This window comes from Microcaecilia unicolor, chromosome 1 (assembly GCF_901765095.1).
Source record: "Microcaecilia unicolor chromosome 1, aMicUni1.1, whole genome shotgun sequence".
Classification (NCBI taxonomy): Eukaryota; Metazoa; Chordata; class Amphibia; order Gymnophiona; family Siphonopidae; genus Microcaecilia; species Microcaecilia unicolor.
The window spans coordinates 768642690-768657331 of NC_044031.1; the positions used below are offsets into that span (position 1 = coordinate 768642690).

The 14642-nt window shown below is 43.0% G+C and overlaps 1 long non-coding RNA gene across 1 annotated transcript; it reads left to right on the forward strand.

Moving 5' to 3' along the window:
• Positions 1-147: 147 nt before the first annotated feature.
• On the forward strand, positions 148-2708 carry LOC115459957. The gene is made up of 2 exons (XR_003940351.1): positions 148-1795; positions 1840-2708. It is a non-coding gene; the product is annotated as an uncharacterized LOC115459957 (long non-coding RNA).
• Positions 2709-14642: the final 11934 nt, after the last annotated feature.

Genomic DNA, 14642 nt, shown 5'->3' on the forward strand with positions numbered 1-14642 from the left:
CGGCACCTTTTCCAGTGTCTGCTAAAATTGACCCATTGACCACAAGTTTTAATGAAAGAGCTCAGGCTCTACACACCAATTCTGCCTTGTCATAGATTCTGTGACTGGTTACAGGAGGCCTGGCTATTGTGGGGTGGGTCCCTCAGTGATCACCCCCCACCCTTGAAGGGTGGTCTGGCATTTGAGTACCGGCACCTTTTTTGCTAAAAAAAATTGCACTGCATTTAACTCATATTAAAAGGCAAATGGAGAAAAATCTTCATATTGCAGTATGTTGTGCAATAAAACAGGGAAGAGTTTATCACAGTCAGCGATTCCTTTTCTCTCCCATCCCCCAAATAGTAGCATGCAAAGGATAATTTAACACTTCTGAGGTTTTTCTTTCCATTCTCGATGCCACACAATGGATTTCTGGCACACATTAGGAAATTGCATTTATGCTACTAAAATCTGTGGTGCTGGGTTTGTAATACTATTAATTGCATTGTCCGTTCAGATCATGCAGATTTCATCACTGTACCAATGTGTGTGAGGTAGTTAATAGCCAGGCAATTGTAGGCATTGTGGAGTGGAAATTGAAAAGGCTAATCCAAATAGGTCTGGATGGATCCTGAAAATGTTCGTTGTCATATTCAGGTACCTTTAATTAGCTGTAATCATTACATGGATAATTACAGCCGAGTATCACCCATGTCTTTCTGCTAATAGAGAGTAATGAAGTTCTCTGATATCCACAGTGCATTTCCTTAGTGTTTGTTTTTTAGGGTCTGTGTATTTTGGTTTTCTTTTAACTGTGTATGAGAGCACAGAAATGCACGATGGACGGTAGGCTGGACTCTTTCTGCTGTGCACCAATTTCCTCTTTAAATGACAGGTGCTACTTCCACTGTGGGGATTGGCTTCTTTCTCCGCAAAGAACACAGCTGAAAGTGTGTTAGTCGAATGGAGCTATTAAAGACCACTCAAAACTTTTCTTATTAGGTTAATATACTGGGAGTTGTTCCAGGGAGGTGGGGTATCGAGGAAGGTGTATAGGGTTTGGCGGGGCGGACTGGCCATTGGGACAACAGGGCAGTGCCCGAGGGTCCACTCTAATGGAATCAGTTTTGATAGGTGGTTAGGGATCCATGAACTTTATTGCCCGGATCACTGTCCACTTCTTGCCCGGGGACCCGGATCACTGTCGGTCCACTCCTGGGGTTTGGAGGTCAGATCTTTGTGATTGTTAAATGCCGTCCTCTTGGCGATTTTCATGCAGATGTGGGAAATAATTAGTCTGTGGAATCCTGATGCCCAGGTGGGATGGTCTCCGTTAATGTGCTACATGTATGTTTTGTTTCCTAGGTAGTCAGCGCTTTGTCTTTTATTATATTGAGAGACACATTTTAATCTTATGATTTCTCTGAATATGTATTTGTCAGTTAAAAACACTAAGCCAAGTTTAAGTTTCAGTAGGTATTGGTAAAATTAGGATTTTGCGATTGTCAGCTCAAGATAAATGACACATAAGTGATTCCCTCCCTCAGAATTCTGGGTTTCGTCTTGTTTGCAGTCCAGGAAGGCACAGGTGGTGGCTCAGTACTTTGTGCATCACCCCAAATTCTCCAGAAGTGGTAGCGAGAGCTTGATGTCTTTGCATAGATAATATTCTCACTTAATAAATTCCTCTTAGAAACAACTGTGTTGTCCTGAGTAGTGGTGGAATAAAGCATAGCCATAAATTGTCACAACTCCAAGTCGCTGATTTCAGTATATACAAGTTCTTCAATGTTTTTCAACTTTTTCGCTTTCTATGGTAGGGAGGAAGAGTTCAGTGGCTCTCACGGCCCTATTTTTAAGGTACCTTGAAAAGCCCTACAAATATACCACCGTCATTGGTCTAAAAGCCCCCCTTAACGTTATCACTGCGTGCTTTATCAGCCTTTGTTGTGCTTATAATCACCATAAACTTTAACTTGCATTAAATTCAATATTCCTGCAAAAGCCAATCAGCAAATGTCCTTTGCTTCATCGGTGATTACGAGCATCCTACTTCATAATCCTTAGGAAAGCAAGTCATCGCTGCTGAGTTATGACAGTGGAGCCTTTTCCTACAATTCATATTGCTTCTAATTGTATTTGCAGGGCGCTCATATATGGGCATTTTATGCTTTGAATTGTAGGCTCTCACTGAGATCTCTGTAAATGAACTTGCATGCCTTTGGTCTGGGGAGGGTATCTCGAATACAAATAATGTGAATTTTTTCAGCCGAATTAAGACGGTGGCTGCACCCACAGCTGTCTATACCCATGAATTATTGTGAAAGTACAAATATTGCAGCTTTCAAAGGCATCCAGCCGGTTAAATGGGCTGCTTGAGAATCCATCGCATTATTCCAGCTAAATGTAGGCTGGGATTCCTTAGTGCGCTTGTGTACTTTTAGCTGGATTGAGGGCAGATGTTTCCAGGGGATGTTTTGGGTAGAACTGGACAATTAACATGTACGTTTTGATTTTCAAATCTACATGTACTGTTTCCAGCAAAAATCTTCCCACAGAAAGAGTACGTGGCAGGACCATTGCTGGGCTAACTGAAAAAGCAATCTCTCTCTCTCTCTCTCTCTCTCTCTCTCCAAACAAACTTCCTACAGTGCTTATGCCCCACCTACTGCCAAAGTGCATTGACACCCTAGGCAGCCGCCTGTTTTCTCTTTCTCCCCACCCCCTCCAAAAATAAAGAATATTAGGTGTAAGGTCTGTGGGTACAAAGTACTGAGGGAATTAAGGTTGAGGGACACTGACTTCGGGGGGGGGGGGGGTCCCTGAGGCAACAGTAGATCAAATGGCTGAGAATTGAGAGAGAGGGACAGAGCCATTCCATGACCTACTGGACCTACAATTGCCTCCCAGCAGAGAGGTCTTGCTCACTCCTCTTCGAAAATAGCTAAGTAACGCTGGGAGAGAAGGGGGAAATCTGTTTATACACTGTCGTATGTGGAAATCTAGTGTTCACTGTGAGAGATTTGATCATTTTTGGAGTTAAATGTAATCTGTGCTTTGTAAAAGTAGCAGTCGCACCTTACTGAGGTGTAGTGTTTCTTCCCTAAGGATGGGGACTGTTCATGGTTTCTAGATTGTGCCTACAGCAAGCTCGTTAGCTGAAATCCGTCCAGAGCCAGGTTAGGAGAGTGTCTGTCTGTGACATGAGCGCAGCCTTTCTCTTCACTACAAGCTGCTATTTCCATTCACTGTCTCGTTATTTTGGGAGAAATGATGTGTTAAATATGCAATAAATTGTTTACAGGATGCCCTGAACAGGGGGGGTCCTTGGTAAAAGCTGTATAAGCACAATGTGCCCATTAGTTTTATATTCCGCCAGATGTGATTTTTTGCAGATTGAATTCAGAGTTCTTATGTTTATATATACAAAGTGAAGAGATGTTTGTGCTTCATGTAAAGCTGCTTTATAAGATTGTACAATAAAGTTTTTATCTTCAAGAGCAACATAAAAAAACAGTCTCTTTATTTTTGTGACTATTTCCTTGGAAACCTCCCAGTTCATTGCCTGTCAGTGTATGAAAAAATATTTTAGAGCTTCCGTCATAGTGAAACGTTTGGGCATTGCTGCCTTACGTACTGTGGGAAGCTCAGTTCCATACTGAGTTTTCTTCAATGCTTAATTATTTCTACTGAAAACTGCATTTTAATAACCAGCAGACATATTTCACCTCTCCAAATCAAAATATTGACTTTTCACCACTGAGTGTTTCTTGAGCATGTCAGACAGAAAGCAATAAATTGAAATATGTTGGCTTGGTGATAGATTTGAATGTTTGCTGCAAGAAAATACATTTACCATCTGCCCAAGATGATAACTCTGTCTTGGTTTCCTGAATGTCAATGAGCTCTATTATAAAGTTTGCTAATCCTTTTCTAAAAGCTAATTTTCAAAGTGTAGTGACTTCTTTCGGGCTAAAATGGAGTATAAGCGGATAATATGACTAAAACTAAAACCTTACAATCTGTACAAAAATGCAATATCGATTGTAAAAACTATAAAAGACCATTTTTATTTAAAAAAAATGTAATTCCTCAGAACACTTCTGCAAAGAATTTTTCAAAAAACTGCTTATAGAGGACTTGGCAAGATATCAGCTTACAACAAACTCCCTTTCTGCAGATGCTTTTCCTTTCTGGCTTTAAGGGAGGAACTGTCTCCTCGTGTTCAGTTCTAGCTTCATCATCTGACTTATTCAGGAGCAAACTGTGCCATCCATGCTCTTGGCACTTCTTTAAGAATGTAAGAGTTTCCCTACTGGGTCAGGCCAAGGGTCCATCTAGTCCACTATCCTGTTGAAATCGATGGCAAATCCAACCCCCAGAAGTAAGCAAGTACATAAGTATTGCCATACTGGGAAAGACCAAAGGTCCATCAAGCCCAGCATCTTGTTTCCAACAGTGGCCAATCCAGGTCACAAATACCTGGCAAGATCCCAAAAAAGTACAAAACATTTTCTACTGCTTATCCCAGAAATAGTGGACTTTTCCCCAAGTCCATTTAATAATGGTCTATGGACTAGGAAGCCGTGCAGACCTTTTTAAAAACTCCGCTAAGCTAACCACCTTTACCACATTCTCTGGCAATGAATTCCAGAGTTCAATTACACGTTGAGTGAAGAAACGTTTTCTCCGATTCGTTTTAAATTTACTACATTGTAGCTTCATCGCATGCCCCCTAGTCCTGGTACTTTTGGAAAGCGTGAACAGACGCTTCACATCTACCCGTTCAACTCCACTCATTATTTTATAGACCTCTATCATATCTCCCCTCAGCCGCCTTTTCTCCAAGCTGAAGAGCCCTAGCCACTTTAGCCTTTCCTCATAGAGAAGTCATCCCATCCCCTTTATCATTTCCGTCGCCCTTCTCTGCACCTTTTCTAATTCCACTATATCTTTTTTGAGATGCAGCGACCAGAATTGAACACAATATTTGAGATGCGGTCGAACCATGGAGTGATAACAAAGACATTATAACATCCTCATTTTTGTTTTCCATTCCTTTCCTAATAATACCTAACATTCTATTTGCTTTCTTAGCCGCAGCTGCACAGCACACTGAGCAGAGGGTTTCAAAGTATCATCAATGACAACACCAAGGTTCCATGCTACATAACCCCAGGGATAAGTAGTGTTTTTCCTTAGGTCTACCTTAATGGTTTATGGACTGTTTCTCCAGAAATTTGTCCAAACCTGTTTTAAACTCAGCTACATAAACTGCTTTTACCACTTGCCCCAGTGGTGCGTTCCAGAGCTTCCAGTTAAATTCCCTACCCAGTTTAAAATTCTTGATCTTTCCATCAAGGGACTCCACCATATATGTCTACTTTTGACGATTCCTTATTCTCCTGCGTGAGTTTTGAGGTCATTAAATGACCATCGCCTGGTGTTGCCAGGCCCTCGGAAAGCTCAGATGGAGAACATTCGCCACCGTGCTTTTTACTTTGTTGCCCCATCACTGTGGAATTCCATGTCCCTGTCTTTGCTTAGTGAGACCTCTTAAATCTCTACTGAAGACTTTGGCCTGGAAGTATGTGCTCTGTATGTTTGCTGCTCTTATTAGGAATGAATGGTATGTGTTTTTCCTTTTTTCGTTTCTTCTTATTTTATTGTGTGTGATTTTTGGTTTTTTAGAAGTATAAACTGCTTTTCCATGCTTGCAAGTTAAAGCGGTATAAAAAGTATGGAATAAATACATTGAGTGAAAACATATATTTTTATTTGCTTGAAATGTGCAACTGTGTAACTTCATGGAGTGTCCCCTAATCTTTGTACTTTCAGAAAGAGTAAACAGTTGATTCATGTTTACCCATTCTGCTACACTTAGGATTTTATAGACCTCTATCATATAGAATAGAGTGAAGGAGTAGCCTAGTGGTTAGTGCAGCGGACTTTGATCCTGGTGAACTGGGCTCGATTACCATTGCAACTTCTTATGACTCTGGGCAAGTCACTTAACCCTCCATTTCCCCAGGTACAAATAAGTACCTTTTTTGAATAGTTGCAAAAACCACAGAAAGGCAGTGTATCAAGTGCCATTAGCAAGATTCCATGCACAATCTCAAAGAGTAGCAACATTCCATGTAGAACCCCAAAGAATATCAAAATTCCAGAATCCCAAGGAGTGAAAGAGTAGCCTAGTGGTTAGTGCAGTGGACATTGATCCTGGGGAACTAAGTTTGATTCCCACTGCTGCTCCTTGTGACTGGGCAAGTCACTTAACCCTCCATTGCCCAAGGTGTAAACTAAAAAGATGTATATACTATGTAAACCACTTCGAATGTAGGTTGCAAACACCACATAAAAGCAGTAAATCAAGTCCCATTAACAAGATTCCATGCACAGTCTCAAAGAGTAGCAACATTCCATGTAGAACCCCAAAGAATAGCAAGATTCTGGAATCCCAAGGAGTGGAGGAGTAGCCTAGTGGTTAGTGCAGTAGGCTTTGATCCTAGTGAACTGGGTTTGATTCCTGCTGGAAAAAGTCATCTAACCCTCATTGCCCCAGGTACAAATAAGTACCTGTATATACTATGTAAACTGCTTTGAATGTAGTTACAAAAATCCTCAGGAAGTGTTATTGCACACAATAGGCATGACGTGATAGAGGCATTATTATATCTCTGTTCCTCTTCTAATAATTCCTAACATTCTGTTTACTTCTTGGCTATTGTCCATGCTGACATTTAATTCCTTTTTCTTGTTTGTGATTCCTAATGTTTATTTATTCCACTCTATGCCTGGAATAAACTTCCTGAGTCCTTACGCCAAGCCCCCTCCCTACCAATCTTCAAATCCTTGCTCAAAGCCTACCTCTTCAATGTTGCCTTCGGCACCTAACCTTTATACCTTTCAGGAAATCTAGACTGCCCCTATTTGACTGACTGTACATTTGTCCTTTAGATTGTAAGCTCTTTGAGCAGGGACTGTCCTTCTTTGTTAAACTGTACAGCGCTGCGTAACCCTAGTAGCGCTTTAGAAATGTCAAGTAGTAGTAGTTATTTATTCCACACTTTCTATACTGCTTTAACTGGCAAGTAGGCAAATCAGTTTACACTGGAGCAACATCAAGGTGAAGCAAAAGCCCGATGCACAAAATACTGCCTTAAGCTCTTAAAAGATTCAGTAGGTTGTGGCCGTTGTATCTGCAGAGGTCCAAAGGTCCAGCCAACCAGTTGAAAGATGCTAGTGTGTGGTATATTTCTTTAGTGCCCTGCAAGTTAATGGCAGAAGAAATCACAGAAAGTGTAGTTAGCTAGACCCTTGCATTAACTATAAGGTACAGTCTCTGCCCATAACACACCCTCTAATATGAGCCACCCTCCTAGATGCAGTTCAGTCAATAAACTCCCTTGGTGTTTACTCATTGCAGTTCTGGCACTCTTTGTGGTCACCGTTCCTCCAGCTGTCCTTCTTCCTACAGTTGGCATCCTGCCTCTTTGTGAAATGCACCAGGAATATTTCAGTAGTTAATAATTCACTCTGATAACTTGCTCTCCCTGGTACTGAAGCTAAGTATTTGTTAAAAAGTAAACTATAAGAGCAGGGAGCAAACGGCTCTGAATGCTAATTAAACAAAGGAAACAGAGGACAGCAAATGCTGAGCTGCAGGCGAGAGAGGAAATTTGAATGTTGGCTGCAAAAGCCTCAGACCCACTAAGATAAGGATTCTTGTGTCTAATAGATCTAAATGTGACTCTCAGTTAGGACCAACACAAATTCGCTCAAACCAGATGAATATCAAAACTTTTTATTTTCTCCCACTCATGCCCCACCTTGCCAGGGAATTCAGTGGGACAATGTTAAAATCAATAAGCTAGAGACAAAATGGAAAAGGAAGTCCATTAATAGGAAAGAACTCAATCAGCTCAAGGGGTGAGGAAATATGCACACAGTAACAGCAAGAGAAAAAAAAAAAGCGGAGGATCCGTGGACTGTGCTGCATGACAGGGTGCACCAATCAAGGAAGTGGAATATTACAAGCTAAAACGGGGTTTGAGTAGCACTTTGAAACAGGTGTAATCCGATTACTAAGAGATATAGTTGGAATTCTCCAGAGTCACTGGGTGGGTGGGTGGGGAGGGTTAGAGGTATAAGAGGAGTGGGAATCCAGCCCAAATGGGTGGGATCTGGAAACAACTTGCAGAGGAACAGTGCTGTGTGTCATGATTGATAGTTGGGAAAGAGTTAGTTGATAAAAGGGATTGCAGTGGGGAACATAGGGTCTTTGGTTGCCCAAACCCCTGCCAGGACCCTTGGAGGAGAAGGGGGGGTTCTGGAAAGGCAGAATAAACTCAGGCTGAGTAATGGTTAGTGTAGCAGTCTTTGATCCTGGCAACCTGGGTTCGATTCCCACTGCAGCTCGTGACCTTGGGCAAGTCACTTAACCCTGGTACAAAGACTTAGATTGTGAGCCCTCTACCTGCATATAATGTGTACTGCGTATCTCTAGTAGCACTATAGAAATCAGTAGTAGTAGTTGCTGCCCCCTAAATGTGGCAACTGTGAAGGTGTGTGGAGCTCTGGGTGGGTAAGGGGAACCCAGCCCAAGAGCAGGAACCAGAGCAGGGGGAAGCCTGCTCAAGGCCAGGGTGCATTGAGGAAGCAAGACAGCCAAGGGGGTCTGTGCCTGAAGGAGTTGGATTCTAACCTTGGATTATTTATTGGCCCAAAGGGATGGGTAAAGAACTGGAGGCAGTGCAAAGACAATCAAGCTCCACCAGCTGAAGACCTCCTCCAAATGCGGCCAGAACTCCCTTTTACCAAGCCTGGTAGTCAGCAGTGGGGCCCCTGAGCACCAGTGGCTCAGGGATGCTGCTACCGACTGCTGAGCTTGTTAAATAGTAGCTCTGGCTGCCTTTGGAGGAGGTCCTCAGCTCGTGGGGCTTGGGGATACCTTCCAGCTAAGCAAAGGTCAGGGCATGCTGGGGTCCAGAGCAAAAATTAAAGAGGAGCCTACCTCAATCTCCGTACATGCCATTACTATCACATACTAACAGAACCTCACCAAATACAGAACAAGAGATCATAATATGTAGACAAAAACTGAACTGGAACCCCAAGAAGTTAAACTTGGCATATATGGCAACATTGGAGAAACAAAAGCAGAAATGCTCTTCCTTTTGTACTGAACATAATACAAAGACTCCTTCTTGGATCTCCTGTCCATTTGAGAATTTCTTCTCTTATCAATGTCCACCATCTATCTTCCCACTGTGGCCTTATCCATCCTCTCAAGCATCTCCCCTCTCTCTATCCTCCCCCCCCCCCCCCCCTCATGTTCAGCCTCTACCCTGTGTCCCTATCCTGCCTATGTCTACTATCAGCGTCCCTGTCCCTCCTCCTGGGCCCTGCAGCAATGTCCCTATTCATCACCCTGTGTGTAGCATTGCCCCCTGTTCCTATTCTCTCTCCATACCCAGCATTTCTTCTCTATCTATGTCCCTATTGTCCAGCTTCTCCACTCTCCCTTCCCTTCCTCCCAGTCCCCCATCCCAGGCCAACATCTCTTACTTGCCTCCCCACCCTGGGGTAAACATCTGTCTCCCTTGCCACCTCTGTTTGCCACATCAGTCTGGTATCAGTCCATCTCTCCCTTGCTCTGTTGGTCCAGCATCTCTCCCCGATCCAGTCCCTCTCAGTCCTCCCTCTGTTCCCTATCTATCATGCTTACCTCCCCCCTACAGTCTGGCTTCTCTCTCTCTCTCTCTCCCCCTCCCCAAGGTTCCATCATTTCTCCTCACCTCACAGATCTGACATCTTTCCCTCCCCCCTCCCCACTGTGGGTCTTGCATCTCACACACACACCAGTAGATTCAGTATCTTTCCCTCCCCCCACCAAAGATTCAGTATCATTCCCTCCTTGCATCAAAGTTTCAGTATCACTCTCTTCCTCCTCCCAGTCCTCCAACGTTTCAGTGAATTGCCAGCAGTGGAAGTGCTGAAGACAGACTTTCTCTGGCCAGCCCTGGAACCTTCCCTCTGCTGCATCCTGCTTCCTCTGATTCTGCTTCCTGTGGGCAAGATGTAGAAACATAGAAACATGACGGCAGATAAAGGCCATATGACCCATCCGGTCTGCCCATCCTCTGTAACCCCTAATTCTTCCTGTTCCTAAGTGATCCCACATGCTTATCCCATGCCTTTTTAAATTCTGGAACATCCTCGACTCCACCACCTCCACTGTGAGGCCATTCCACGCCTCCACCACCCTTTCTGTGAAATAATACTTCCTTAGGTTACTCCTAAGCCTATTCCCTCTTAACTTTGTCTTATGCCCCCTCACTCCAGAGCTCTCCTTCATTTGAAAAAGGCTCTCTTCTTGTACATAAATGCCTTTGAGCTATTTAAAGGTTTCTATCATGTCTCCTCTCTCCCTCCTCTCTTCCAGCGTATACATGTTGAGGTTCATAAGCCTGTCCCTATAATTTTTGCATTCAAGACCGCTTACTAATTTCGTAGCCGCCCTCTGGACCGACTCCATCCTGTTTATATCTTTCTGTAGGTGCGGTCTACAGAATGCACGCAGTATTCCAAATGGGGCCTCACCAGAGACTTATACAACGGCACTATCACCTCCTTTTTCCTGCTGGTCATGCCTCTCTTTATGCACCCAAGCATCCTTCTGGCTTTGGCCGTCGCTTTTTCTACCTATTTGAAAGCTTTAAGGTTGTCAGACACAATCACCCCCAAGTCACGCTCTTCCTTCGCACACTGAAGCACTACTCCCCCTATGCTGTACTGTTTCCTCGGATTTTTGCGACCCAAGTGCATGACCCTGCATTTTTGGGGATTAAACCTTAGTCTTAACATAAAAACATAAGAGTAGCCATATTGGGTCAGACCAGTGGTTCATCTAAGCCCAGTATCTTGTTTCAAAGAGTGGCCAATCCAGGTCACAAGTATCTTTCAGAAACCCAAATAGTAGCAACATTCCATGCTACCAATCCTGGGGCAAGCAGTGGCTTCCCCATGTCTATCTTAGTAACAGACTATGGACTTTTCCTCCATGAATTTGTCCAAACCTTTTTTTAAACACAGATATACTAACCGCTGTTACCACAACCTCTGGCAGCGAGTGAAAAAAGTATTTCCTCCTATTTGTTTTATTATTTATTTATTTATTTTACAGTGCTTATATCCCACAATTTCCCACCTCTGGCAGGCTCAATGTGACTTACAACATTGGAACAACAAAATAGACAGGGTACATTAAATGGAAAGGGGTAAGCAGGGCAGGGCTTCTACCCATTCTACACCACTCAGGATTATATAGACTTCAATCATACCCCCCCCCCCCCCCAACCGTATCTTTTCCAAGGTCTAGCCTCTTTAACCTTTCCTCATACGAGAGGAGTTCCATCCCCTTTATCATTTTGGTCGCTCTTCTTCGAACCTTTTCTAATTCTGCTATATCTTTTTTGAGAACTGAACGCAATACTCAAGGTGAGGTTACACCATGGAGCAATTCAGAGGCATTATAATATTCTTGATCTTATTTTGCATCCCTTTCCTAATAATTCCTAGTATCCTGTTTGCTTTTTCTGGCCAATGCCACCCCACAGGGGGCAGAAGATTTCACTGTATTGTCTACAACACCACCTAGATCTTTTTCTTGAGTGCTGACTCCTAAGGTGGACCCCTAGCATCAGGTAACTATGATTTGGATTACTCTTCCCAATGTGCATCACTTTGCATTTATCCACATTAAATTTCATCTGCTATTTGGATGCCTAGACTTCTGATTTCCTAAGCTCTTTCTGCAATTTTTCACAATCCACACAACTTGGGATAGTTTTGTGTCATCTGCAAATTTAATCACCTCACTCCTCATTCCAATTTCCAGATCATTTATATATATGTTAAATAGCACAGGTCCCAATACAGATCACTGTGGCACTCCACTGTTCACCCTCCTCCACTGAGCGAAATGACCATTTAACCCTACCCTTTGTTTTCTGTCCTAAAACCAATTCCTAATCCATACCAGAACCTTGCCTCCTATCCCATGACTGTTTAATTTTCTCAGGAGCGTCTCATGAGGAACTGTTTCAAAAGCTTTCTGAAAATCCAGATACACTACATCAACTGGCTCACCTTTATCCACATATTTATTCACGTCTTCAAATAAATGAAGCAAATTGGTGAGGCAAGACTTCCCTCGGCTGAACCCATGTTGGCTCTGTCCCATTAAACCATGTTTGTCTAAGTGTTCCATAATTTTATTCTTTATAATAGTTTTCACTATTGTCCCTAGCACTGAAGTCAGGCTCATTGGTCTATAATTTCCCAGATCACCCCTGGATCCCTTTTTAAAAATCGGTGTTGCATTCTTCAGGTACTATGGACAACTTCAACTCCTTGTGATTCTGGGCAAGTCACTTAATCCTCCATTGCCCCTGGTACAAAATAAGTACCTGAATATATGTAAACCGCCTCAGAAAGGCGGTATATGAAGTCCCATTTCCCTTTCCCTTATGACATCACAATATCAGAAGTGAGCCAAGTATCAGACATTCAAGCCATTGTGACATCACTGATGAGGTTGGCTCTTATTGGTGGAATGAGTGGAGGAGTAGCCTAGTGGTTAGTGCAGTGGACTTTGATCCCGGGGAACTGAGTTCGATTCCCACTGCAGCTCCTTGTGACTCTGGGCAAGTCACTTAACCCTCCATTGCCCCTGGTACAAAATAAGTACCTGAATATATGTAAACTGCTTTGAATGTAGTTGCAAAAACCTCAGAAAGGCGGTATATCAAGTCCCATTTCCCTTTCCCCTTTCCCTTATGACATCACAATATCAGAAGTGAGACAAGTATTGGGCAATCAAGCCATTGTGACATCACTGATGAGGTTGGCTCTTATTGGTGGAATGAGTGGAGGCGTAGCCTAGTGGTTAGTGCAGTGGACTCTGATTCTGGGGAACTGGGTTTGATTCCCACTGCAGCTCCTTGTGACTCTGGGCAAGTCACTTAACCCTCCATTGCCCCTGGTACAAAATAAGTACCTGAATATATGTAAACTGCTTTGAATGTAGTTGCAAAAAAACTCAGAAAAGCGGTATATCAAGTCCCATTTCCCTTCTCCTTTAACTACAAGTTACAGATAACTATCAGCAGATCAGCAATTTCATGTTTGAGTTCTTTCCGTTCCCATGGAGGAAACATGAAGTGAATCCAAATTCATTTGTGACCAAAGTTAACGCCCAGTGAGGAATATTTGGAGTGGTATCAGTTAGATGCACCATGGCCTTTGCATGGTTTGCACATTACAAAAGCACAGCATGTGTAAAAACCTATCACAATTTAATAAACAGGGTCTCTAAATTACGGATATGGCCCTTATGGATGTTTCATTTGCTCACTTTTTATCAAGAGTTGGTGACCCTGCTCATCAATACAGTAAAAAAAAACAGAAAATGTAAGAATGAACCGCTGCGTGTATCTTATTTCCTACGGACAGCTTGAGGTGAAGTCTTGGTTTTGTTTTCCAGCTTAAAGGGCTAGGCTACGCTATGACTGACAGGGAGTTAGGTTTATAATACTTTTGGAGTTGTGAATATCCCTTTAGCTAGGTAAAAAAAATAAAATAAAATACATTAACCTGACAGTGTGTAGCCAGGTGTGAATAGCACTAAAGTGATCTTGAAGGACTGCAGGCTGAGGGACAGCTTGTGCAATCTATTATTTGAAAGATTTTGGCTCCTTTGTTTTCCATCTGGGCTTGGAAATATTTCACACTCAAGGGAGAGGCAAGAGCTTATAATGCGGTGCTCCCTCTGCTCATGGAGGCTGAGAAATAGGGCTCAGGTCAAGAGGAATCACAGCCACATGATTTAAATGCCAGCAAGCTAGAGGCTGCCACAAAAATGTAGGAAGCTGTAATGATTCCTTTGTACTGTACTAAGGGGTCCTGATGCTTTAAAGTGCACCAGGCTTTATGCAGGGTGAGGGCAGTGCACAGATGTTAAAAAGGGGGTTGCACATTTTTCTGTCCCTGGAGAGCTCACAATTTGGAACAAAAATGACAAATAGCTGATGTGGGAGTTGAGCCTGGCTCCTCTGGTTTTTAGCCCCCTAGTCTACCCCTCTGCTCTGCATAGATGCCTCTGCTGCCACAAAGACGGCCGTTTCCCTTGTTTTTCTGTTCATAGTTCAGACATTTCACTTTGTGAAATGGATGTTCATACTGGACGTCACCAACACATGAACGTCCATTTGCCTGGTATTTTAAAACAAACATAGTAACATAGTAAATGACGGCAGATAAAGACCTGTACGGTCCATCCAGTCTGCCCAACACTGTTCTCGTACTAAGTTCTGAAGCTAACGTCGAAGCCCCTTAAAATTTACACTCCAGCCCATTCATATCTATTCAGTCACGATCAGGGCCTAGACCGTAGAAGTCTGCCCAGCATTGTTCTTGTACTAAAAGTTCTGAAGCTAACGTTGAAGCCCCTTAAAATTTACACTCCAGCCCATCCCTATCTATTCAGTCACGATCAGGGCACAGACCATAGAAGTCTGCCTAGCACTGGTTTTGCTTCCAAATTACCAGCGTTGCCACCCAATCTCCGCTAAGATTCTGTAGATCCATTCCTTCTAAAC